At 44.7% G+C, this 24,777-nt stretch overlaps 1 protein-coding gene across 1 annotated transcript in view; it reads right to left on the bottom strand.

Annotated features, from left to right (window-relative positions):
• UBE2R2 (ubiquitin conjugating enzyme E2 R2) overlaps positions 1-24,777 on the bottom strand; it is a 56,283-nt gene that overhangs the window by 16,749 nt on the left and 14,757 nt on the right. The window lies entirely within an intron of this gene.

The raw sequence follows: 24,777 nt of genomic DNA, 5'->3' as shown, positions 1-24,777 counted from the left end.
ATCCCTGACAGATGGCCATCTAACCTCTTCCAGGTGTGCGGCCTGGGAGCCATTTTGGACTCACAGCTGTCCATGGAGTCGCAGGTCAATTCTGTGTCCAGGGCAGCTGTCTACCAGCTCCATCTGGTACGCACGCTGAGACCCTATCTGCCCGCAGACTGTCTGGCCAGAGTGGTGCATCCTCTAGTTATCTTCCGCTTGGACTACTGCAATGCTCTCTACGTGGGGCTACCATTGAAGGCAACTAATCCAGAATGCAGCAGCTAGACTGGTGACTGGGAGCGGCTACCGGGACTACATAACACTGGTCTTGAAAGACCTACACTGGCTCCCAGTACGTTTCCGAGCACAATTCAAAGTGTTGGTGCTGACCTTGAAAGCGCTAAACAGCCTCGGTCCAGTATACCTGAAGGAGTGTCTCCACCCCGATCATTCTGCCCGGACACTGAGGTCCAGCACCGAGGACCTTCTGGCAGCTCCCTCATTGCGAGAAGCCAAGTTACAGTGAACCAGGCAGAGGGCCTTCTCGGTGGTGGCAACCGCCCTGTGGAACGCCCTCCCACCAGATGTCAAAGAGAAAAACAACTACCAGACTTTTAGAAGACATCTGAAGGCAGCCCTGTTTAGGGAAGCTTTTAATGTTTGATGCATTACGGTACTTTAATATTTTGTTGGAAGCCGCCCAGAGTGGCTGGGGAAGCCCAGCCAGATGGGCAGGGTAGAAATAATAAATTATTATTATTATTATTATTATTATTATTATTATTATTATTATTCCAAGGAAGGAGAGTCCACCACCTCCTGGAGGTGTCTGTTCCACTGTCGAACAGCTCTTACTGTCAGAAAGTTCTTCCTGATTTTGAACTGGAATCTTCTTTCCTGTAACTTGAATCCATTGGTTTGGGTCCTACCCTCCTGAGCAGGAAAAAACAAGCTTGTTCCCTCTTCTAAGTGGCAGCCCTTGAGATATGGAGAGTAGCACAGACTGTCAGCAGCGGGAAGCCACAAGGGGAGCTTTACATCACAACTTTAAATGAACGAGCATAAGGAGCAAACAGAAGAATTATTATATGTATTTTTAAACCACTTTTCAGAAGTATTCCCACGGTAGTTCACAAGAACTAACAAATTTTTAAAAATTTAAATACAAACAACCCTTAGACTAAAAGGCTGCACAATTACCAAGGTAGCACGAAGGTGCTAAAAAGGAATGGTTGTTTGAACACCACCACTCTCTTCTTTTTCAGAATCCTTGAGATTCCATTTCTCTTTTTTGTTTACATCACTGGGTGCCTCCTGTTTTTTTGTGCATTTCCACAAGATAACAAAAGCAGCGTTAGCAGCCACTAGGAATGAAATGTCATCTAAGAAGCTTGGGGAAAATAAAGAGTTCTTCTCCTGGAACCCGAGGATAAGGTGCCTCTTTGAGGGAGTGTGTTCCACTACGGGGTGCCACTACCAAGAAGGCTTCACCTCAAGGACAGGGACATCTACAGGAGGCTGGTGGCCCGGAGGTCCAGAATTCCTGCTGGCCCTATGTGGGCTGCCCTGTAAGCTGGGCAAAACTTGTGCAAGGATCTCAAGCAACATGCTGCAGAGTTTGGAGGGGTCTGCCCTCTGCCTGCTTTGTGGGGAGATGGGGAGCCGTTTAGGCATTCGACAAACAGAACGGCACTCGCTTGTGATCAACGCTCCCCCTTGCTCCTCTTAAATATTTTAGGCAGCGCTTTTAAATTGGAATGCCAGCAATACCCTCCAGCTAACGGAGCGCTCGTGAGTCACTGGCTGACAGATCCACCTTGATTCAGTGCCTCCTCCTCCTCTTATGCAGTTCAATCTCTTATCAGCTCAGATTCCCACCCCCCCTGGACACAAACACCCTCCCACTTCTCTCTTCCCTCCACCCCCTGCAGTCACATGCTCTGTTAAAAACACAAGGCAGTCACCTCTATCGCAAGCAGTCATCGCCCCACTGGAAGCAGCAAGGCGAAGGGAATTATTTATAGACTGGGAAGTGTAAACCAAGGCATTGCTGCAATGTTACACAACTCCCTCTGCCTTCTCGCCATCCTTCCAGGCAGCGATCCCTCCCAGAAGGACACAGCCCAGACCCTGCCGCCTTTCCAGAATCAAGAGCATTCTGTCTGTCAGCTGACAGGCCACTTTCTAAGCCATGCAGATGTAATAAATGGCACGGGGCAGACTCCTCTCCCCCCCCCCCCATGCCACCCCATCAATAAGCATGTCTATTTCTCACTAAGCCACTCCAGGCTTAGAAAAAGGACACCAGGAAAAGACCTGGGGGGACTGGGACATTTACTGTTCCCTCCACATCCCCCCCCCCCCTGTTTTTTTCCTGGGCATCTCTGTTCAGGCTGCAGGAGAAAATTTAAATGACTGGGGAGTTTCTTCCACACAGGAAACCAGCATGCTGGAGAGAAGGGCACCCTAGACTCTTCCCCCAGCTTTCCATGTGGATGAAACTTTTTTTCATATGGAACAGAATTCAAACAGCAAACTGTCCCCTCCCTGCACGTTAGGTGTAAGCCAGTAAACTCCCTGGGTCAAGCCTCAGCTTCACCATGAAGCCAGCATCTGATCTTAAGCAAGTCACTATCTGTTACAGCCCTTTCCTATCGGCAAGAAGAAGCCAACACCACCAGCTTCCCAATTGTAGCTGAGACTGCCATTGTGGATTTTAAGTACAGTACGAGGATCAGTTGCAGAAGCTTCTCTGCAATTGTGCCGTTCGGAATCTCCTCTGCCTGCAAGTGTGGGGCAAAATCCTGTAATACCAAGAGGCCATATTTCGCAATTGAGAAATTCTGTTTTAGAAGCCATATATAAATAGTTCCTTAAAAAAACCCCAAACCACCTTGCAGTTCTGGTGTAATTGGGATAAAAGAATCTCTCCCCTCTCCCCAGATAGTCCCCCAACTAAGCAACCACCAGCACCAGGTTTTGGATTCCCTTCTGGGCTTAATCAGTGACTCCATTCTCACTCTATCCATGCCCTGCAAAACACAGTCCCATTTTTAAACTGCTAAATTGCTTTGGAGAGCAGCACGCTTGGTAATAAACAGGACGCTGACCCCAGATTCAGTTTTAACTGAAGAGTTCTGGAGGAGTCTCCATCTGTACTGGAAAAAAAGTAAATCACTGCCTTTCTGCCCTCAAGTTCTTTTTAAAGGGATTTAAACTGCAGAGGATTGTGCTATTTTAAGTTGCTTCTAGGGTGCAAAGCAATTGTCTGCCTTACCTTTCTTCAGTTTCTGAGAGCCCAGACTGACTTCTTCAAGCTACACAAAGAGGGTCTCTAGTGCAGCAGCAGACAAGAGAGCTAATGGCCAGAGTGAACCATTGATTGGGCACAGAGGATCAAGTCCCAAACATTTGGGAGAAAGAGCTTATTTCAGAGATGGAATTTGGCTATTCAAGATGTTCAGCCTGTGTGCTGGATTCCTTAAGATCTGTTACCTTGGGTCTGGCTGCTTTCTTATTCTTGATGTGCCTGATTTTGCATTTAAGCCTTTAGCATTGTTATTAACGAGTAGTTTTGAAGTTTATTTTAATATTGACTTTTGATTGTATACATATATGCTGCAAGCTGCTTTGTTAAGAATGTGCCTGAAAAGCAGATTATAAATTCCTTAAAAGACCAGTGTCTTTTTATTCCTTTTTTAAAAAATCAAGTTTAGTTCAGTGCAAAAGCACTTGGGGGGAGGTACACACAATACAATCCTCCCGGGATAGTGCAAAATGCAAGTGGGGCTTTGCATCTCTGGACGTTCCCTTCACCAAAGATTCCCTTCATATGGAAAGCATAAGCTTATCTGGATGGAAGCTAGTCCTTAGCTCTGGGGGGAAAGCTTGGCTAGAAAACTCTCCTCCCAACATTCTAGAAATACAGGCAAGCTAGCTGTCTTACTACTGATTCACACCACGAGTCCATCTAGCTCAGTATGGTTGACATTATCCGGCAGCCACTCTGCAGGAATTCAGGCTCTTTCCCAGCCCTAAATGGAGATGCTGGGGATTGAACCTGGAACCCTTGGCACACAAGGCAGACGTGCTGCCACTGAGCTGGGGCCCTTCCACAAGCTAACAACATGCAGAGTGTATTGTAAATACTAGAGTTCTCCCCCAACCTGCAAATCTTCCCACTTAGTTGGGTCACACCTGTGAACGGACACCAAAGTCAAATCTGTGGACAAGCAGTCCAAGAACACCAGCCGTATACCATTCAGTACCAAAAACATACACCATTTTGCACTTCTGCTGTACAGAAAATAGGCAAAGGGCTCAGGTGGAAACTGCTGCAGGTAAGGTACCATATTTTTCGCTCTATAAGACGCACCAGACCACAAGACGCACCTAGTTTTTGGAGGAGGAAAACAAGAAAAAAAATATTCTGAATCTCAGAAGCCAGAACAGCAAGAGGGATCGCTGCGCAGTGAAAGCAGCAATTCCTCTTGCTGTTCTGGCTTCTGGGATAGCTGTGCAGCCTGCATTCGCTCCATAAGACGCACACACATTTCCCCTTACTTTTTAGGGGGGGGGTGAGTCTTATAGAGCAAAAAATACAGTAGCTCAGAACTCCATTTAGCATCATCAGATGCAGTTGGTGCCCAAAAGGAAAACTTGCTCAATTTTATTATTACATGGAATATCTGCATTATCTTTTATTTACATAATTTGTGGCCATCCAAGCAACATGCAAAGCTAAAGATTACTGGGCCAGAAGCTTCCATCCAACTCATGAGAGAAGACAGCTGCACATCAAAAAGGTGGGGTGACAGCATACCTGGAAAGGAGAGGGGGTGAGAACTGGCAGAGAAGGCGTCTTATTTTAGCAGCCCAAGGCTTAAATAAAACACTACTTACAAGACTACCTGCAGTGAGACAAATTGAAAGCTCCATTTCACACCAGCCTTAAACATCCCTGGAAATGGGACAGTGACACATGCCTTTGTGAGAAGCACCTGACCCCTGCTAGCACAACCTCCTGACACTGCTCTCCGCAAGTCTACAGGACTGAACAGAGACGAGTCTTCCTAAAGCACAGAAGCTGAAACAGAAGAGAAAATCTCATGCCACCTTTCAGGCCAACAGAATTACGTATTATGGTTTGCGGGCTTCGGGTCTAGCTAGTGAATTGAGCGTTATCCTGAGTTAAAGTGTATATTCTACAACTGATGGGAAGGAACTGTAAGCAGTGAGGTCAGAATGAAGTGCACAAAAGTTATGATGGTGAAACCATATTATTAAGGATGGCCATTACATACACAAAAATTGGTTAACCAATTAACACAAGTACTGCTCCAATACTTTGGCCACATCATGTGAAGAGAAGACTCCCTGGAAAAGACCCTGATGTTGGGAAATATGGAGGGCACAAGAAGAAGGGGACGACAGAGGACGAGATGGTTGGACAGTGTTCTCAAAGCTACCAGCATGAGCTTCACCAAACTGCGGGAGGAAGTGGAAGACAGGAGTGCCTGGCGTGCTCTGGTCCATGGGGTCACGAAGAGTCGGACATGACTAAACGACTAAATGACAACAACAACTGTGATTAAAATTGCAGGGGTGCCTACTCAGAGTAGACCCACTGAAGTTAATGGATGCACCTTAGTTATGTCAATTATAGTTTCAGTGGGACTACAAGCCCTTTTGCCCTGATTCAAGCCACACTAAACTTCTTGATGGTTTCAGGTTGCAGCTTCCCTTTGCAGTAAGGTCAATTAAAAAGTGAACTGGGGTGGTTGAATGTTCTCCCCCACTTGCTTTTTGGCTCTTGCTCTGCGACCTGCTAATGAAGGATGATGATGATTATTATTTCTGGTGTCAGGTGAGCAAGTGAAGATGAGCAAGTGATTTCCTGATGTTGTGGATGACAAGTGTCAGTGTCTCTAGAGAAGTCACGGTGACAAGTCTGGCTTTGGGTCTACCTCAGGACCTGGTCCCCGTTTCCATATCTGTTATATGGATTGCTGCTGTTGGTGAGTAGCTATTTTAGGCTGGGGGACTATTTGCCACCCAAGGCCTGAGAGGCGGAAGTTGTTATCATTGTGCAGTGAGTAGTTTCAGCTGGGAACAGTTCTGGCACTCAGGAACAAAGGAAGGCCTTCAAAGAGAAAGGTTTATGCCCTAATAAACATGTTTAGTCCTTAAGGTGCCACAGGACTACGTTGCTTTTGCTGCAAAGCCTCTGAAAACTATTACAGAGCACATCCATGAACTTCTTTTTACTAGTGCATTAAGTTGACAGTCTTGCACATCACCCATGCTCTGGCTGGCAAGGAAGCCAGATCGAATTGTTTCATTGCCAGCTTCTCCTCTTCACGGCTTTACCAACTGAATGCCACCTCCCACATTTCTGCATTCCAGAACAAGGCTTCAGGGCCAGTGAACCTGGCTCCTCTTACCTTTTGTTTTAGGAAATGGAATAACTGGTTGCTTGTGTGAGCACAAATCATGGCACTTTGTTTACCGGTTTCCACTGTGGGAGTCTTACTTACTTACAAGCTCCTTAAATAAGATAGAAAACTGTGAGATGAGTTAAGAAATCAAAGTGGAGGGAAAAACTCATCCAAAGGAAAGAAATGTGGAAGTGAAATCTAAGGCAGACTTCCCCAACCGGGCACCCACCAGATGCCCATCAGGCCAAACCAGCACAGAGCTGTAGTCCAGAACAGGCTGGTCTAAAGATAAGCAGCAGCCTTAAGCAGCCACCCTTTGGGTGTGCGAGCATGCGCCTTATCAGGACAACCCAGCCATGATCTCTTGCCATGGTGTCTCAGTCTTCAGAAAGGCTAAAGAACTGTTCTTCCAGAACTACTCCTTCAGCCATAGGGTTAAGGAAAAGGGAAAGAAGGGGTAACTCCTCATTAAACAGGTCATTTATTACTTGCAAGAATGGCATACTGCATGTACAGGTTCCACACACAAAAGCCCCCATCCCCAAACAGCCAGCCCTCCGCTCCTTATTAACAACAACTGGGAGGGGAATAGTTAAAAAGCAGCGAATGCTAGGAGCAGAGGCTGGCTAGAGATGCAAGTTCAGAAACACTGTTCAAAGCTGAAACCCTAGAAAGCCAGAATGTCTGAAGTACTTATCAGGTTTTAAGATCAGCTACATATAAGATGAGATGCAGCAAGCAGTTTTGAGGTAGGAGACGTGAATTCAAGTCCTCGCTCCACAGCTTACAAGGCTGAACCAATTTGCACCTGCAAGATACAGATACAGAATGCTGACCTTCCCTCATACTTAATGCTAACAAGATTACGAAACAGCACTCTGAATACACGCAGACAGGTATCCTGGGGTGGCAGGCTAAGCTCTCCTGCTCCACACTTTAGCAAATATGCTGGATGCGTTTTCCCCCTTGGGTCTCATTTCAAGTGTAGGAGTATAGCATCTAGATCAAGGGAAGTAATAGTGCCACTGTATTCTGCTCTGGTCAGACCTCACCTGGAGTACTGCGTCCAGTTCTGGGCACCACAGTTCAAGAAGGACACTGACAAACTGGAACGTGTCCAGAGGAGGGCAACCAAAATGGTCAAAGGCCTGGAAACGATGCCTTATGAGGAACGGCTAAGGGAGCTGGGCATGTTTAGCCTGGAGAAGAGGAGGTTAAGGGGTGATATGATAGCCATGTTCAAATATATAAAAGGATGTCACATAGAGGAGGGAGAAAGGTTGTTTTCTGCGGCTCCAGAGAAGCAGACAGGGAGCAATGGATCCAAACTACAAGAAAGAAGATTCCACCTAAACATTAGGAAGAACTTCCTGACAGTAAGAGCTGTTCGACAGTGGAATTTGCTGCCAAGGAGTGTGGTGGAGTCTCCTTCTTTGGAGGTCTTTAAGCAGAGGCTTGACAACCATATGTCAGGAGTGCTCTGATGGTGTTTCCTGCTTGGCAGGGGGTTGGACTCGATGACCCTTGTGGTCTCTTCCAACTCTATGATTCTATGATTCTATGAAAGTGGTCTCACCATTGATGCTCAGTGTGTTTCTCTTAATTCACAACGTGCCATCAACGGAGAGAAGGTGGAAGGATCTCCCTTGCACCTAGAGCACAGCACCATCACCATTCTGCCTCGTACCAGAAGGGAGATCAGACCAGACCCTGCCCACTACTGGCAGCCATCCCCACATTTCTTCTCTATTCTGAAAAGCTTTTTCCATTCTTGCTGACCTCAGCAACTCTTAACTTGTGAAATTAACAAAAGCTACGTGTTGGCAGTGAAGCACTGCATTAACACACAATTGGACACTTGTCAACTTAGCAGGGGGAAAGGAGCGGTTCAGAGTGAGAAGGCTGGAGAATTAGAAAGTATGGGCAATGCTAAAATGGTTTCCTTCCACCGCTTCTGAGATGCGTTTGTTTTGTGGTGAACCACTTCACACTCCTGAGGTGAGTTGCCCTTTGCTAGAGACAATGTGGAGGGGCACCTGGGAGATATTCCATGGCACTACCAAAACAGCAGGGAATATCCACTGGTTTGACTGTGACTGTAACACTAAACCACAGTTTAGCACTATGAGAATAAGCCTAACCTTTACCGCTGTCACCTCCCACCCCGGAAAGCTTATAGTATTTGGGGCTTTTTAATTTAGAGAAAAGGGAAGTAAGAGGTGACATAATATAAGTGTATAAAATTATACGTGGCACAGAGAAAGTGCGTAGAAAAACTCCCCGCCCCTCATGACCCTAGAACTCATTGTAATATGAAGAAGCTGAAAGTTGGAAGATTAAGGCCAGATAATAAGGAGCACTTCTTCACTCTGAGCACAGGCAAACTTACTCCCACAAGAGGCAGCAATGGCTACCAACTTTCAAAGAGGATTAGACAAATTCAGTGACAATAAGGCTATCAGTGACTACTAAGCCTGTTGGCTATGTATTCCTCCACATATACTGCTGGAGGCAATGCACTTCTGAATAGCAGTTGCTGGAAAGAATAGAAGAGGAAAGTGCTGCTGCACTCAGGTCCTGCTCGTGGGCTTGTCATGGGCACCTGGCTGGAGACTGCAAGAACAGGACGATGAAACAGATGGACCACTGGCCTGATCCAAAGGGCTCTTCTTAAACTCCTATGGTCTCTCCTCCACAGGCACAATGAGGAATTTGCAAACTTTTCACTTACATTTTTTTCAGTATCTACAGATTTCCATGTCATTTGAACCTGGACAGATATGATTTATCTCAGCTACAGTTAGTGGGAAGAAGTTGGCTTGTTTCCAGTGAGGGTTATGAGATAGAAACCAGAGTTTTGAGTTCAGATGACATGTTAAACTGTGGTTAATCTAAAATGGAAACAGAAGCATCTGATTTCTGTTTAGAGTAAGGAGTATGCAAGGTCAGAGGAGGATAGTCTTGTTCTAGGGTTTAGCATTATGTCTGAACAGACTAGTTACCTAGTTCCTACAGCTGTTCAAGGTTTTATGTCCCGGAAAAGCACTAGGACACCAACTTTGCTCACAAGAGACTTTTCAAAGATGCAACACAAATATTCCACATATCTGCATGTGTAGCGTAAGTGTTGCATATGAACCCACTACTATGTAATGCCAACATCCACTTACGTGCCAAATAGGAAGCAGCAAGTGACAGAGGGAGAAGGCTTTATTACATAGCCTGACCTCTTGTGAGGGGGCTAAGTCATGCAGCAAAGAGACTTTTTGCCCTCCAACAACAGTCTGGAGGGACTTCATCCCCCAAAGAGGGAATTGGATCAAGGAAGCTTGCAGCCAACTGGAGTTTAAAAACCGCTGTGCAAGAATTAAGGGGAAGAAGCATTAACATTAGTGAGAAATCATTACTGCCTATTGGCTCGGATCCAGACAACTGTAAGCAGAGAGAGAAAACTTGGTTGCCTGAAACACACCTGAACCGTTCACTGAACTGTTGAGCAAACACGAGGGGGATACTTCTCACAATTGAAAATCACAATGTCTTGCAACGGTGCTACATGTTAAGAGAAACAGTAAATAAAGCACAGATCAGTAAATAAAGCACGCTCACGGAAGAACCCTGACCAAACCTAAGAGAAGGCGTGTAGTGGTGATAGGGGATTCCCTACTGAGGGGAACAGAAGCAGTGATCTGTGGGCCTGACAAGATGTCTCGGGAAGTGTGCTGTCTCCCCGGGGCTAAGATCCAAGATGTAACTGAACGACTGCAAGGAATCATAAAACCCACTGACAAATACCCCTTCCTCTTGGTTCATGTGGGAACCAATGACACTGCAAGCAATAGCCTCCAGAAGATCAAAAGAGACTACGAGGCTCTGGGCAGGAAATTGAAGCAATTAAATGCACAAATCGTCATCTCATCTGTCCTCCCAGTTGAACGACGTGGCCCAGGGAGAGAGAGGAAAATAGTGGAAGTAAACAGCTGGCTTCGCAAATGGTGTAAACAGGAACGGTTTGGATTCTTAGATCACGGACTGCAGTTTCTTGAGGATGGACTTCTGGCAAGCGATGGGCTGCACCTCACAACGGTTGGGAGGAATGTTTTTGCCAAAAAACTAAGAAACCTCATCAGGAGGGCTTTAAACTGACTAATGTGGGGGAGGGAGACAGTGCTCCTGAAGGTAGGAGTCTATTTGATGAAGATGATCATCCAAATGTCATAGACCAAATGGAGCAAACAGCAAGCAGACCTAGTGGTGGGAGGAAAAAATCCTTAAATAAGAGACACGGGGGAATGACTAATGGACTTCAATGTCTGTACACTAATGCACAAAGCATGGGAAATAAACAAGATGAGCTTGAGCTCTTGGTACAGCAAACTAAATATGACATAATAGGCATCACTGAAACCTGGTGGGATAAGTCCCACGATTGGAATGTAAAAATGGAGGGATACAATCTATTTCAGAGAAACAGACCAGACAAGAAAGGAGGAGGAGTGGCGTTATATGTCAGGGATGTGTATACCTGTGAAGAGATCCAAGATTTAGAACCTCAAAGCCAAAGTGAGAGCATTTGGGTCAAAATTAAGGGAGAGAAGAATAATAGTGACCTCATTGTGGGAGTTTACTATAGATCCCCAAGCCAAACGGAGGACATAGATGATGCCTTCCTGGAACAGATGGCCAAGCATGCAAAAGGAAGGGAGATGGTAGTAATGGGGGACTTCAATTACCCAGATATTTGTTGGATGTCAAACTCAGCCAAGAACATAAGGTCAAACAGATTCCTCACTGGCCTTGCAGACAACTTCATTGTCCAGAAAGTGGGAGAAGCAACAAGAGGAACAGCCATTTTAGATCTGGTCCTAACCAATGTCGATGACCTGGTTAATGGGGTAGAAGTGGAAGGATCATTAGGCGCAAGTGATCATGCTCTTCTGAAGTTTACTATACAACGGAAAGGAGCAGCCAAGCATACTAGGACTCAATTTCTTGACTTTAAGAAAGCCGACTTCATAAAACTTAGGGAAGTGCTGGGTGAGATCCCATGGACAGTAATACTAAAAGGAAAGGGAGTTCATGATGGCTGGGAGTTTGTTAAGAGGGAGATAGTAAAAGCACAACTTCAGGCAATACCAATGAGACGGAAACATGGAAGGTGCCTAAAGAAGCCAGGGTGGCTATCTAAAGAACTTTTAACTGAGTTAAGATTAAAAAAGGATGTGTACAAAAAATGGAAAAGGGGGGAAACCACCAAAGAGGAATTCAAACAAATAGCCAGCACGTGTAGACACAAAGTCAGAAAAGCTAAAGCACAGAATGAACTCAGGCTTGCTAGAGAGGTTAAAAGCAACAAAAAAGGCTTCTATGGGTATGTTCGTAGCAAAAGGAAGAACAAAGAAACATTGGGGTCACTCAGAGGAGAAGATGGTGAAATGCAAACAGGGGACACAGAAAGGGCTGAACTCCTCAATGCCTTCTTTGCCTCAGTCTTCTCCGATAAAGAAAACAATGCCCGACCTGAAGAATTTGGAGGAAATGATTCAGCAGAGGAAACACAGCCCAGAATAACTAAGGAGACAGTACAAGAATACTTGGCTAGTTTAGATGTATTCAAGTCTCCAGGGCCAGATGAACTGCATCCAAGAGTATTAAAAGAACTGGCAGATGTGATCTCAGAACCACTGGCAGTCATCTTTGAGAATTCCTGGAGAACAGGCGAAGTCCCGGCAGACTGGAGGAGGGCAAATGTTGTCCCTATTTTCAAAAAGGGGAAAAGAGAGGACCCAAATAATTACCGCCCAGTCAGTCTAACATCAATACCAGGGAAGATTCTGGAGCAGATCATTAAGCAAACAATCTGTGAGCACCTAGAAAGGAATGCTGTGATCACCAATAGTCAGCATGGATTTCTGAAAAATAAGTCATGTCAGACTAACCTGATCTCATTTTTTGACAGAATTACAAGCCTGGTAGATGAAGGGAACGCAGTGGATGTAGTCTACCTTGATTTCAGCAAGGCATTTGACAAGGTGCCCCATGATATTCTTGTAAAGAAGCTGGTAAAATGCGGTCTTGACTATGCTACCACTCAGTGGATTTGTAACTGGCTGACTGACCGGACCCAAAGGGTGCTCATCAATGGTTCCCCTTCATCCTGGAGAAGAGTGACTAGTGGGGTGCCACAGGGTTCTGTCTTGGGCCCGGTCTTATTCAACATCTTTATCAACGACTTGGATGATGGACTCAAGGGCATCCTGATCAAATTTGCAGATGACACCAAACTGGGAGGGGTGGCTAACACCCCAGAAGACAGGATCACACTTCAAAACGACCTTGACAGATTAGAGAACTGGGCCAAAACAAACAAGATGAATTTTAACAGGGAGAAATGTAAAGTATTGCACTTGGGCAAAAAAAATGAGAGGCACAAATACAAGATGGGTGACACCTGGCTTGAGAGCAGTACATGTGAAAAGGATCTAGGAGTCTTGGTTGACCACAAACTTAACATGAGCCAACAGTGTGACGCGGCAGCTAAAAAAGCCAATGCAATTCTGGACTGCATCAATAGGAGTATAGCATCTAGATCAAGGGAAGTTATAGTGCCACTGTATTCTGCTCTGGTCAGACCTCACCTGGAGTACTGTGTCCAGTTCTGGGCACCACAGTTCAAGAAGGACACTGACAAACTAGAACGTGTACAGAGGAGGGCAACCAAAATGGTCAAAGGCCTGGAAACAATGCCTTATGAGGATCGGCTAAGGGAGCTGGGCATGTTTAGCCTGGAGAAGAGGAGGTTAAGGGGTGATATGATAGCCATGTTCAAATATATAAAGGGATGTCACATGGAGGAGGGAGAAAGGTTGTTTTCTGCTGCTCCAAAGAAGCGGACACGGAGCAATGGATACAAACTACAAGAAAGAAGATTCCACCTAAACATTAGGAAGAACTTCCTGACAGTAAGAGCTGTTCGACAGTGGAATTTGCTGCCAAGGAGTGTGGTGGAGTCTCCTTCTTTGGAGGTCTTTAAGCAGAGGCTTGACAACCATATGTCAGGAGTGCTCTGATGGTGTTTCCTGCTTGGCAGGGGGTTGGACTCGATGACCCTTGTGGTCTCTTCCAACTCTATGATTCTATGATTCTATGATTCTATGAATATAAACTGGATATGTGCAAAATATTGTCCCCAACATACGCAGCCTTTCAGAGGACCCAAGTATTCCCTCAGGCCCCCTGGGGTACTTCCCCCACCCCACCCCGGTTTAGCTCATACTGAAGACCCATTTCTCTCCAAAGTGATTACAGCCCAACAGTGATCACCAAAAGTTACTACATCCTGTTGTTATATTGCTAGACTAGGCTACATGACAAAGTCACAAATCCAATCTGAAGGAAAGGGCTTGTTCCCGTTCATGGCTGGTCAACATTTTGGCAAAAACACCCTCTCTTCCAGCTCAGAACTATTCAAGGCAACTACAGTGGTACCTCTGGTTGCAAACGGGATTTGTTCCGGAGGCCCGTTCCCAACATGAAAAAAGCGCAACCTGCAGTGGCGCGTCTGCGCATGCACAGGTTGCGATCCACCACTTCTGCGCATGCACGTAATGTCATTTTGCGCTTCTGCGCATGCGCGAGCAGCAAAACCCGGAAGTAACCCTTTACGGTACTTCCGGGTCTCTGCGGGACGTAACATGAAGGAACGTAACATGAAGCAGACGTAACATGAGGTATGACTGTATCTGAGAAGGGTGTATTGACCATACAATGGGGGCAGCCAAAGCAAAACCTGAACCACCCAATTAATAGAAAAAGGGAGCCGGGGTGGGAGAAGAGATGTGTCTGAACAGAGACGGCCATATTGGAAGGTTTCTAGAGGGTACTTTCAAATATAGCGAGGGCTTATACTGTCAAGGACACCACTAGATCACTGCTTGTGGACAAATTCCAAGCTGCCCTGGTTTGTCTCACCCATGCCTCCCAAGCCATGGTTTAGCCTCTTAATTCCAGCCAGGAAAACAAGGCATCATCATCTCCCTCTAGGTCTGATGGCTCATTCGACACACATTCTTTTCACACCCTGCTCCAATGTTAAGGACTAAGAACAGCAAGACACGCAGGCTTTTAAAAGCAGCATGTTGGACACATAAAGCCCAGGGCCTCGAAATTCACCCACACTTGTTATGACGAAAGCAGCAGAAGGACACTGTTTTTCAGTCCCTGCTGATCACTTCTAGCATTTAAAGGCTTAAGGGATTAATGGACCACCCACCTTTGCACTGAACAAAAGTGCATTCTCCCCACCCCTCTGAATTCAAGGCCCTTTAGACCACAGCAGACATTTATGCCTTCCCCATCCTCTCCCCTCCCCATTCTCCTATGAAGTAGCTCATTTGCAGAAGCCCACTCACTCCTTGCAAAGCCTCAAACTGTAGCCCCAGCCTTGCCTAATAACAACTCCTTTGCTCCCCTCCACATTCCCCAACCACCGCAATGCTAGCCTGACCCTTGAGGTTGGGACAGGCAGCTGGGGTAGCTAGTCTGCAATATACCCCCCTAGCAGAGCAAAGCAGAAACAATATGGTGCACTCTCTCTCACTTCAGTGCTTAAAGGGACTAAGATGCAATACTGAAGGGCGGCGCACAACAACAATGGTGTAGGGTTTTCCAAACTTGGGTTGGATTGCAATTCCTATCATCCCTAACCACAGGTCCTGCTAGCTAGGGATGATGGGACTTGTAGTCCAAAAACAGCTGGGGAGCCAATTTGGGAAACCCTGGCATAGAACATCTTCCCTGGGGTGGCCCAACCGCGATCATGAGAAAGTAGGCAGACAAGCAACATTGGCATACAAATAAAGATGGCCAGTCAAATGGTGCCGTCAAATTAGAGGCTCTGGAGACTCAGCTTTCCCAAATTGGTGCATGTGGAGGACACCAGCCTGGGAAGGCTGCTTTGTAGAAGAACAAAGATTTATCTCAATCCTATGCTGGATTGAGCTATGCTAGCAAGATCTAAACATGTATTCCCTTAAAGCAGAACAATAACCCACCTAACTGGAATACAAGGCGGAATGTGCTACGGAACCTAGTGCTCACACCAACTTTGCTGGGAGGTACGAAAAGTCCCAACGGATCTTTGGCATCCCCAACCAATATCTCATTTTCCAGATCTTTACCGGAAGCACTACAGCACAAAACAATAGTTAGGATTTTATTGTGATGGTTAGAACTCTTTCAGCAATCTAAAAAATATATATAGAATGATGCTGGATTGCTGCCGTGCTTCACACTCCAGGGTGCAAATGCAACCATGAAGGTTTTCCCAAGAGAGCCTACAACCTATTTCTATCACTCATTCCATCTTCAAAGCTGATAAGCAGAATTAGCAGCTGCTTTTGGCACCAGCAATATCAATTAGGTCAGCATAAATCAAGTTTTTCTTGGCACATTAAGAAAATGCTCTCGCACACATGTTTTGGTACAACATGTTTTTAGGAAAGCCACTATTGCTGGGTGTCTTTTTTAAAAAATCAACACTTTTCAATCTAGGTTTACCTAGGTAAGAATGATTTTAACTCCAGTAAGCTGGTGAATAATGGAACGTGAAGCCTGGGGCTTACATGCCCTATTATTATTACAAAAGATGCAAAAGTTAGTAAAAACTGGCCTCTGTCATGGTGGTTATGTTGTAAATTCACCCCCTGAAACAGTCTGCCTTCCTTCAACCGCTTGTCGACATGAAGCTGAGGTTTTGCAATATGTAAATTTGGATTCCACTGATTAGCTGGGTAAAAGCCTGTTTAATTAGAATTACACTTACTCATATGTACTCTGCTTTTATTTCTAATCAGCCTACTTTCTCTAGTATAGTGAGGCCTACCTTAAATTTTGCAAGCTGCACCCTTAGTACTTGGGATTTATAGCACTTCTATGCTTAAATCATTCAGCTGCTTTGGGAGCCTTTTTAGGGCCAAAAAAGTGGCTTAAATTATATTATAAATACAAAAACAAATGTGCCAAATCACCGGGGCATGTTTATGATGAGGGGCAGGCAGACCTCAAGCTTTTCAGATCAACTTTTGATTTTAATTGCCCCAGCTAGTACCCCAACTAAAGCAAGGTGTGAAGACAGTCAAAATTAAAGAGCAGAGAGCCCTGTCCCCCCCCCAAAAAAAACCCTCACATTCTGCGCATTGGAATTTATTTTCAGAAACAGTTCGCCCATGTTATATTGTACAGTATATTGCCTTGAGTTAACTGTGCAGGAGATTAATTAAATAGTAATAAATAATAACAATCCATTCCTAAATAATAACAATCCATTCCTAAATCAGCTTTCATTTCAGCAGTTTACTTACATGACAGTAATTTTACTGTGAAACAAATGGAAGTCAGAAACCCTTGCCAACCAAACAAGAGACCTACCAGTAGAGTGAATTTGGCTTTCTTCCAACTCCACTTACAGCCACATAGCAGATTCAGGTTTGAGCAGAAGTCTGAACAAGGGGACTCTATAGCTCAAACCTTAACCTATATAGTGTACTCTTGATGCCTGTCTATGGAAGACATGTTATAACAATGAACATTCTCTAATTTAACACTAATGGACTCAACTTTGGCAGAGGTGGGAATTTCTATTACATTTTTATGGTGCCTTACTCCAATGCAGGGTGACTACCTAAACTTTCTAGTGAGGACCAGACACACAAATCTGCTATGTGGAGAAGATTCTGTGTGCAGAGATGTAGCTCATCCTTTATTTCCCAGATCACCTTTCCCCCTTCTGTGCAGGTTGGAGATAACAGGAGGAGAATACAGTAAACCCACAACTTACATGGAGGTTACATTCCAGGGGTTGTAAAAGGTAAAGGTAAAGGTACCCCTGCCCGTACGGGCCAGTCTTGACAGACTCTAGGGTTGTGCGCCCATCTCACTCAAGAGGCCGGGGGCCAGCGCTGTCCGAAGACACTTCCGGGTCACGTGGCCAGCGTGACATCGCTGCTCTGGCGAGCCAGAGCCGCACACGGAAACGCCGTTTACCTTCCCGCTAGTAAGCGGTCCCTATTTATCTACTTGCACCCAGGGGTGCTTTCGAACTGCTAGGTTGGCAGGCGCTGGGACCGAACAGCGGGAGCGCACCCCGCCGCGGGGATTTGAACCACCGACCTTTCGATCGGCAAGCCCTAGGCGCTGAGGCTTTTACCCACAGCGCCACCCGCATCCCAGGGGTTGTACCTAAAGCCAAAATCGCATGTAGTTAAAACACAATGGGTGTAACGGCGGGTGGGATTGCCAAAGTCATTTTTCCCTAGATACCGGCCCTCTTTCCATCCCCTTTTTATTTTATTTTTATTTTTTTGCCAGGCATGTAAATCTCTATGAGCACAAGTTAACTGCATGTAAGTTGCAGGCTTACTGTAGTTCAAAACAGCTGGAGGGTTGGCATATGTCCTGCATTTTAAGTTCCAAGCGAGAATGGTAGGCAGGATTTGCTGGTGCTTCAACTAAACTTTTTCCTGGCTGCAATATTAATGTTCTAGTGTGGCAACACCTATTCTCTGTAACTCCCGCCTGTTAGTATTAGGCAGGTGCAATTGCTGTATTGCTTTGATGCCTGCTAAATATTTTTTTGTTTAGGCGGGCCTACACAGACATGCAATTTAATTAGGTACATCTGTTTTTAATAAAGCTGATTTCATTTATATTTAGGTCATGTTACTAAGTTTTTATTGCCACCTTAATGAATATTTTATCTCATTTTTATCTCATTAATATTTCATTAAGCAGTGTATAAATTTTGCTTAATAAATATTTGGAATTTATCTAATGGTGGGCTACTTAGAAAGAATTCACTGAAAGCTCCAGGCTATGCCCAGTCAGACCAGCTACAAAACACATTTTGCATTATCTGTCTCTTAGGTAAGGTAAAGCATTTACCCCACAGTATTTTAGGAAATAATCTGAACAAGTCAACTGCTGGGACACTGTGTGCAGATTTTCAGCGCAAGATAAGGAATCTACACCGAAGCTGCCCAACAGGGAGGTGAAGAATTCCTTGCAAAAAAAGGCTGCTTTTGCTGTGACACCTTCGAAGACCAGAGGCCACAAAGATACAGCAAGAGCAAGGTGGCTGGAGAAGATACCGGCCTATTTTAGGGTTAATCATTGTGCTGCCTCAAGTTTTCACAGTATGTACACTTGCTAGCTTGTGTGTGCATCAAATGCCACGTGTGCTTTCCTCCTCATGATGGTAAACATCACTGCTAGAAGCTAGGAAATGGTTTGCCTCCCAAATCATAGCCAGGGAAGTAAACGTTAGCCATAGTTTACTCCTAACCATCTTTAATATCAGTGCAGGAGTAGCCAGGAAAAAAGGGGGCAAGCACAAGCTCTCAGCCCAATTTCTTAAGCACAGTTAAGGTAATGCAGGTTGGATGGCCACCTGTCAGGATCCTGCATTGCAGGGGGTTGGACCAAATGACCCTCTGGGTCCCTTCCAACTACAATTCTGTGCTGCACTACATCTGCACCAACCCTTGGTGTTCAAGCAGTTATCCCATAGGACAAGCTGCTGTAGCCAAAATCTAATCCTACCTCAGTTTTTTAATATAGCAAACTACTTATACGAGGAATCCTCACTTTGGCCAGTTAATATTCTATGGCCTTTTAAATGTGTTGGGGGGGGGTCATTGTTTTGTTTTTGTTTTAACTATTTATTTTGTGCTTTTATCCTGTATTTTTATCTGGCTGAAGATATAATATATATCAATTAATAATAACAACAACAACAGGCTCCATTCCAGGACATGTGTGAGTGGGGATTCCCCTATTCCCTCCCCTGCCCCATTCTGTTCCATTCTGCCCAGGCCTCTTTCAGCACATTTACAGCATTTATGTTAGTTGGAGCATGCATGCCGATTGCACAAAAGTGGGGAGACTCCTGTAATGTGTATGTACATGATGCCTATATCATACAAGCACCTATTCAATTAATCCTTGAGTAATGCAGCACCTCTCTGGGAGACACAGTGACCGACCACCGCAGCACCCAATCTATTATGTGCATTTGAGCAATGATTACCTCCCACTTCTGCATTTTAGCTGCCAATCCCTACCCTTAATAACAGAGATTTTTAAACAGAGGTGGACAGAGGGCAACTTGCAGCTGATTGGGCAACCGCCTGAATCAAATGCCCTGTGTCAGCAGCTTTGTTTGGAATATTCTACAACAGGCAGACATTGAACTATCTGGTTCACAGTATCCCAGGAAACCAGAGATAGTCGCTTGCTCAGCTAGCAAACTAGGAGAGCAAGGCCTTGCAATTCTCCACTGGTTGCAACAGCTTGTCTAAAAGCCCGAGTTAAGTAGGACTCTCTCAAATGTATTTCAACACTTTGCATACCACTTAATCACACTAGTTTCTAACCGATGTACAGGAGACAAAAGATACTAAGACTAAAAAGAAACTGAAGTATAAAAGATACGCCTCTTCCTAACACAGCTCCTTCATGTGAAATAAGGGTAGAAAGTAGTTTCTGCTTTATCAGTCAAGCAAGGTACAACCAATTTCTATCATGCGATAAGAGTGATCTTAGCTAGGCTACACTTCTGTGGAGATACTGTCTACTTTTCACCAACAGAAACTGGACCACTTGTATACTTGCAACAACCTCATAATATCAAGGGAAGATGTGTGTGCACACATACGCTGCCCTGAAACTTCTCCATTCATTAAATTCATTATTGTTATTATTACTAATTAAATTTCTATACTTTATCTGAGGATAACAAGACAGTTTAAAACACAAAATATATAGCATAAAAACAACCCCCCACCCCACAGTTTATAAAGCCATAAGATTGTTTAAGTAGAATGTTTTTGCCTGGAGCCTATGTAATGAACAACAAACCAACCATAAATATATACCCTCATAAACCAACTAGACATGAAGCCAAATAGATAAATTTGGCTTCAATTGATCATTTGGCTTTGCGCTTCCAGCTAACGACCACTTGAAGAATGATTTCTGGCAACCGCTCCTACATTTATTGCTTTGTGCGTCCAGTGAACAACTATTTGTTCCAAACTGTGTTAAGACATATTTATCGCATACATAACCAGTACAGCAATGAGAGAGACATTGGTACAGTCTATGTTTATGAGTATCTCCAGGCTTGGTTATGCAGACTGCACTTCAGTTTGCTCACTGTCTAGTTGGTTTATGAGGCTATATATTTATTCCAGTAAAATTGTTTTTTATATTCATAAGCCAGTTCTGGTGTTGTTGGTTTGTTGTTCAATTATTGTTATAATGCCTATGTAATGAAGGCACCAATTGGGCTTCCTCGGGGAGAGTGTCTAGGGCTGGGCGATGCTAGGTTTTCAACATTGTGATGTATCACAGCCGAACATCGCAATCTGGCAATGCATCCGGATGTTTAAAAGGAAGGGGCAAGCTGCCTTGTCCCTGGCCCTATGAGGTGCGGGGATGAAACCACCTCAGCTTGGAGTTGAGGTGGTCCCACCCCACTGCACACCCGTGCTTCTCAAATGAGAAGTCTAACGGAGCCACCACACCATCTCTGGCTTGCAGAAGCCAGAGAGAGGCAAGGTGGGGCCTCCTTTAAACTTCTCTGTTAAGTGGCACACAGCCGCCTGTCTGTGCATGACATGCCTTAGTAGTGTCCATGCTTGCATACACACTGATAGCTTCCTGAGGGCTTCTTCCCACTCCTGCCATTTCACTCAGGTACCTGCCCCTGCAGCACGCAACAGGAAAATTAAACTTTAGACACCTTGTGGGGAAGAGCATCATGAGAGCCTTAATAGCCACCCCAAAAAATGCAGGATAGGAGCAGGGACTGCTAGAAGTCATAAGGCATATAAAATGCAGTTTCTTTCATAAGCACGATCAGCATCAGTGTTGCTGTCAGCACAGAACAGTCACAGAAACAAGATAATCTGATTCTTCTAGTTGGCGACGGAATCTGTTATGCACATCAACATCTGCCCGTCTCAACCAGTTGCCACCTTTCGACAGCACCTTGCCAGGATCCCATGCTGTTTGATGTGAAATGCATCTCATGCGACTTTCTTGACCCAGCTGCTGCTACTGCAGTGTGCTAGCTGCCAAGGGAATCTCGGCACGGGGAAAAGATGCATTAGCAGAAGCTGCTTTTAATTTAAGGAGTTCAGCTCTGAAAACAAGGGCTAAACCCCCACCTGGAATATCTGAGAATTTGGCTTGCCTGCTGCTAAAGTGTAAATGATACTGGGCCTATTTTATGGTTGGCATCCATCTGTCTTGGTAGACAATAGAAGGGTGTGCCTTTGGGGGTGAAGTCAAACTGTTGGAGAGTTACAGCGCCTGTTGTAGCTGTAGACACCGATACAGGAGATACATGTTTTGTTGAAGCTGGGGCAGATGAAGATTTACAAGATCAGTTATGGTGGAATAAGTCAGGAGCCAAGTTAAGGAAGTGGCAGCCTGTTTTATATCTGAGCGAGCCTAGGTTGAAGGGTCAAGTATCCCTGGCAAAAACTAAAGGCTTTATTCAACATTCTTTGCTTGCTAGTGGAAGACCCCCTTGCCCTAGCGGTCGGGAGAGTTTTAACACTGCACAACAGAGGAATCCCATTGCAACAACAGCACTAGCAGAAACTCATTACATAGGGTTGCACGACAAATTGTGCAACAAAGTTATCAGGAACCTGGTTGTGCATTCCTTTGTGAAGTAAAGTCCCCCGGCATAAAACTTTTTGCCAGTGGAACAAGTACACTGCCATGTGTCTTTAACTTGGAGCTACATTGACTGCAACCCTCTCACTCATGGGTAAGCAGTCATGAAGAGTACAAGAGGGCTGTGTCTTATACTCACAAGGGGGCTGAGGCTCGAGTCACAGGCAGGCAGGTAGACAATGAAGTGAGGTGGCCAAAATGCCATGGAATCGGTGTCCCTGCAAACAGAGGTTGTCACTTCATGGAAACAAGTCCACGAATAACCTCAATTGCTTAACACAAGATCACTTAAACTGACATAAAAAACCCCAGCTTAACATCCATTTATATCTTACAATGTTTCTATTTATGGGCCATGAAAAGTTGGAAGGATTTAAAATATCAATTCAAAACCATTTTAAGAAGAAAATACTGCCTTGTGAGAACAGTGGAAATCAACAGCATGCAATATTGTAGCCTAACATGAAGCCACAGTAAGCCTCACGGCTGTGAGATTTCCGCATCTCCTTTGGTGTGGCTGCAAGGAGGAGTTTGGAAGTGTTCAGTTCTGGTTTCAATTATCTACTTTCTATCCCAAATATAGTCAATGATAAGTATGGTTTGTTTAGGCAAGCAAGCTTTGTGCCCCATTGTTTAAAGTTGGCTTGTTTCAAGCATAGTTAATATACCAGAGTTTCTCAAGTTTTGATGTGACAAACTGTTGTTGATCTCAAATGGAAGAGTTAGGTTTCCAAACTACCCCTTGAGAGGGCTTCCTGCAGATCACTCTCACCACCATAACATGACATCCAAGGTATCCAGCCTAGGTATCAACAGAAGTCAATCAAAATGAGGTAGTCAATCAGCATCTGCTTATGGACACAATCCAATGTCAATTCTTCATGTGCAAGATCCAACGAAACAGAATGGACTAGAGTACAATGTCATTGGATTGCTTTGGTGCCCTCAAAGGTTTCTGATGCAACTGGCATTTTATACCTTTGATTTTTATGATTTGAGTTTTAGCATTTCAGATATTTCTGTCGAGAACACATCAGCTTTAGCTGCATTGCACACAGAGTAGCTTAAGAATGCATAGCCAAGGGTGAAGAGCTTTTGCAAACACACACTAGATAAAGTTGAGAGGGTTGTTATTTTGGTCTTGAAATGTTCATTAAGCAGAAAAAAGGCTTAATGTGAACAGCACATGAGATGATTCTGATGACATCTGTGACAACACCCAGTTTCCTATGCTACTCCAGTCACACAATTTAAGATCTATGGGATAATCTGGGAGATATATAAGGGCAGGTGGTTTGTGACTGAAGCTTGCAGCCCTGGTGTACAGCAACTGCAGAACTTCTCAAGATGCTAACATATTCAGGTCTGTGGTCAGCCCAGAAAGCTTATCTAAAGCACCAAAAGCAAACTGCTGGAACATGAAAAGGCAGCATGCAGAGGACACTGAAGTCTGTGTGTGTTCACTGCCACAAACTTTTGCTTTGGGACAGTCTTAGTAAGAGAGGTTAGCTGTGTTTGTAGTGCACACAACAACCCTGACACAAACTTGATGGGATGCCAGGTTCCCAGTAGCCTGTACTTCCCTAATATGGAAAATGCAAAGTCATCAGATGTTTGGGAAATGACCTCAGGGAGTATTACAGTACGATCTGCTCAACATTTATGGAAAGGCTGCCTGATGTTTCACAAGAGCCAGCTTGCGTTTGAATAAAGGTGCTTAAAAACGTGCTGTGCAGTTTGTGCATCCTAAAAACGCTACAGGAAGTTTCAGGCACAGGGCATGGGAATTTTCAGACTCCTATATGAGCATGATAAAAAATCCTTTTGCATTAATTGCACTAGTAGAATTATTCTAGTAGGCTGGTTGGTTTCAATGTGTGGCAATCGATTATGGATGGAGGAGTTGCAGCATGTGGAACAGCCCAAAGTTTTACAGATTACAACACACACACACTCCAACACAACATGCCTAACAGGGAGCTGTTTTTAATTTGACAGAGGGTGACATGACCTGCACTGAGTAGACAAAGTTAGGGGTGTCATCCTGCAGAGAGACAAACAGGTCCAAGGGTGGATTTGGACAGCTTAACACATTCAAGCAGCTACACTCAGCACGTGAGCAACGGCTGAGGATTTTAGATTCAGATACCAGCTGCCACATGATGAAATTTTAAACAAAATAAACTCATCCAACACCCAAGACTCAACACAATTTGTACAGGGGTAATTTAAAGCAAACGGTCCTGGATCTAAAAGAGAATCCAAGCATTAATATTGCTTATTTCTATGCACTCATTAGCTTAGAAGTCTGTTCTGCCTCTTCACTAATCCTCTTCATTTTAGACACACTGAGGCTTCTGCCAGTTCAAGGGAACATTTGTAGCAGTGCACCTTAGTTCTCACTTTTATCCTCCAGTATTACTTCTAAATATCCTGCATCCCAAAACAAGCCATCTTAATGGCATGAATCATGAGCAAGAGAGTGCTATTCAAGTAGGCCAAGGAAGGTGCAACATTTGCATCTGAATATTTAAGCTTTCAGATGCAATATAGCTTCTGTCCCCTGTACTGGTTAAAGTACCATTACACTTGCAATTAAGGTTGCTACTGATGT

The sequence above is a fragment of the Podarcis tiliguerta genome (genome assembly GCF_965153285.1).
Source record: "Podarcis tiliguerta genome assembly, chromosome: 11".
NCBI lineage: Eukaryota > Metazoa > Chordata > Lepidosauria > Squamata > Lacertidae > Podarcis > Podarcis tiliguerta.
This window is presented reverse-complemented; position numbering and strand designations above follow the sequence as displayed.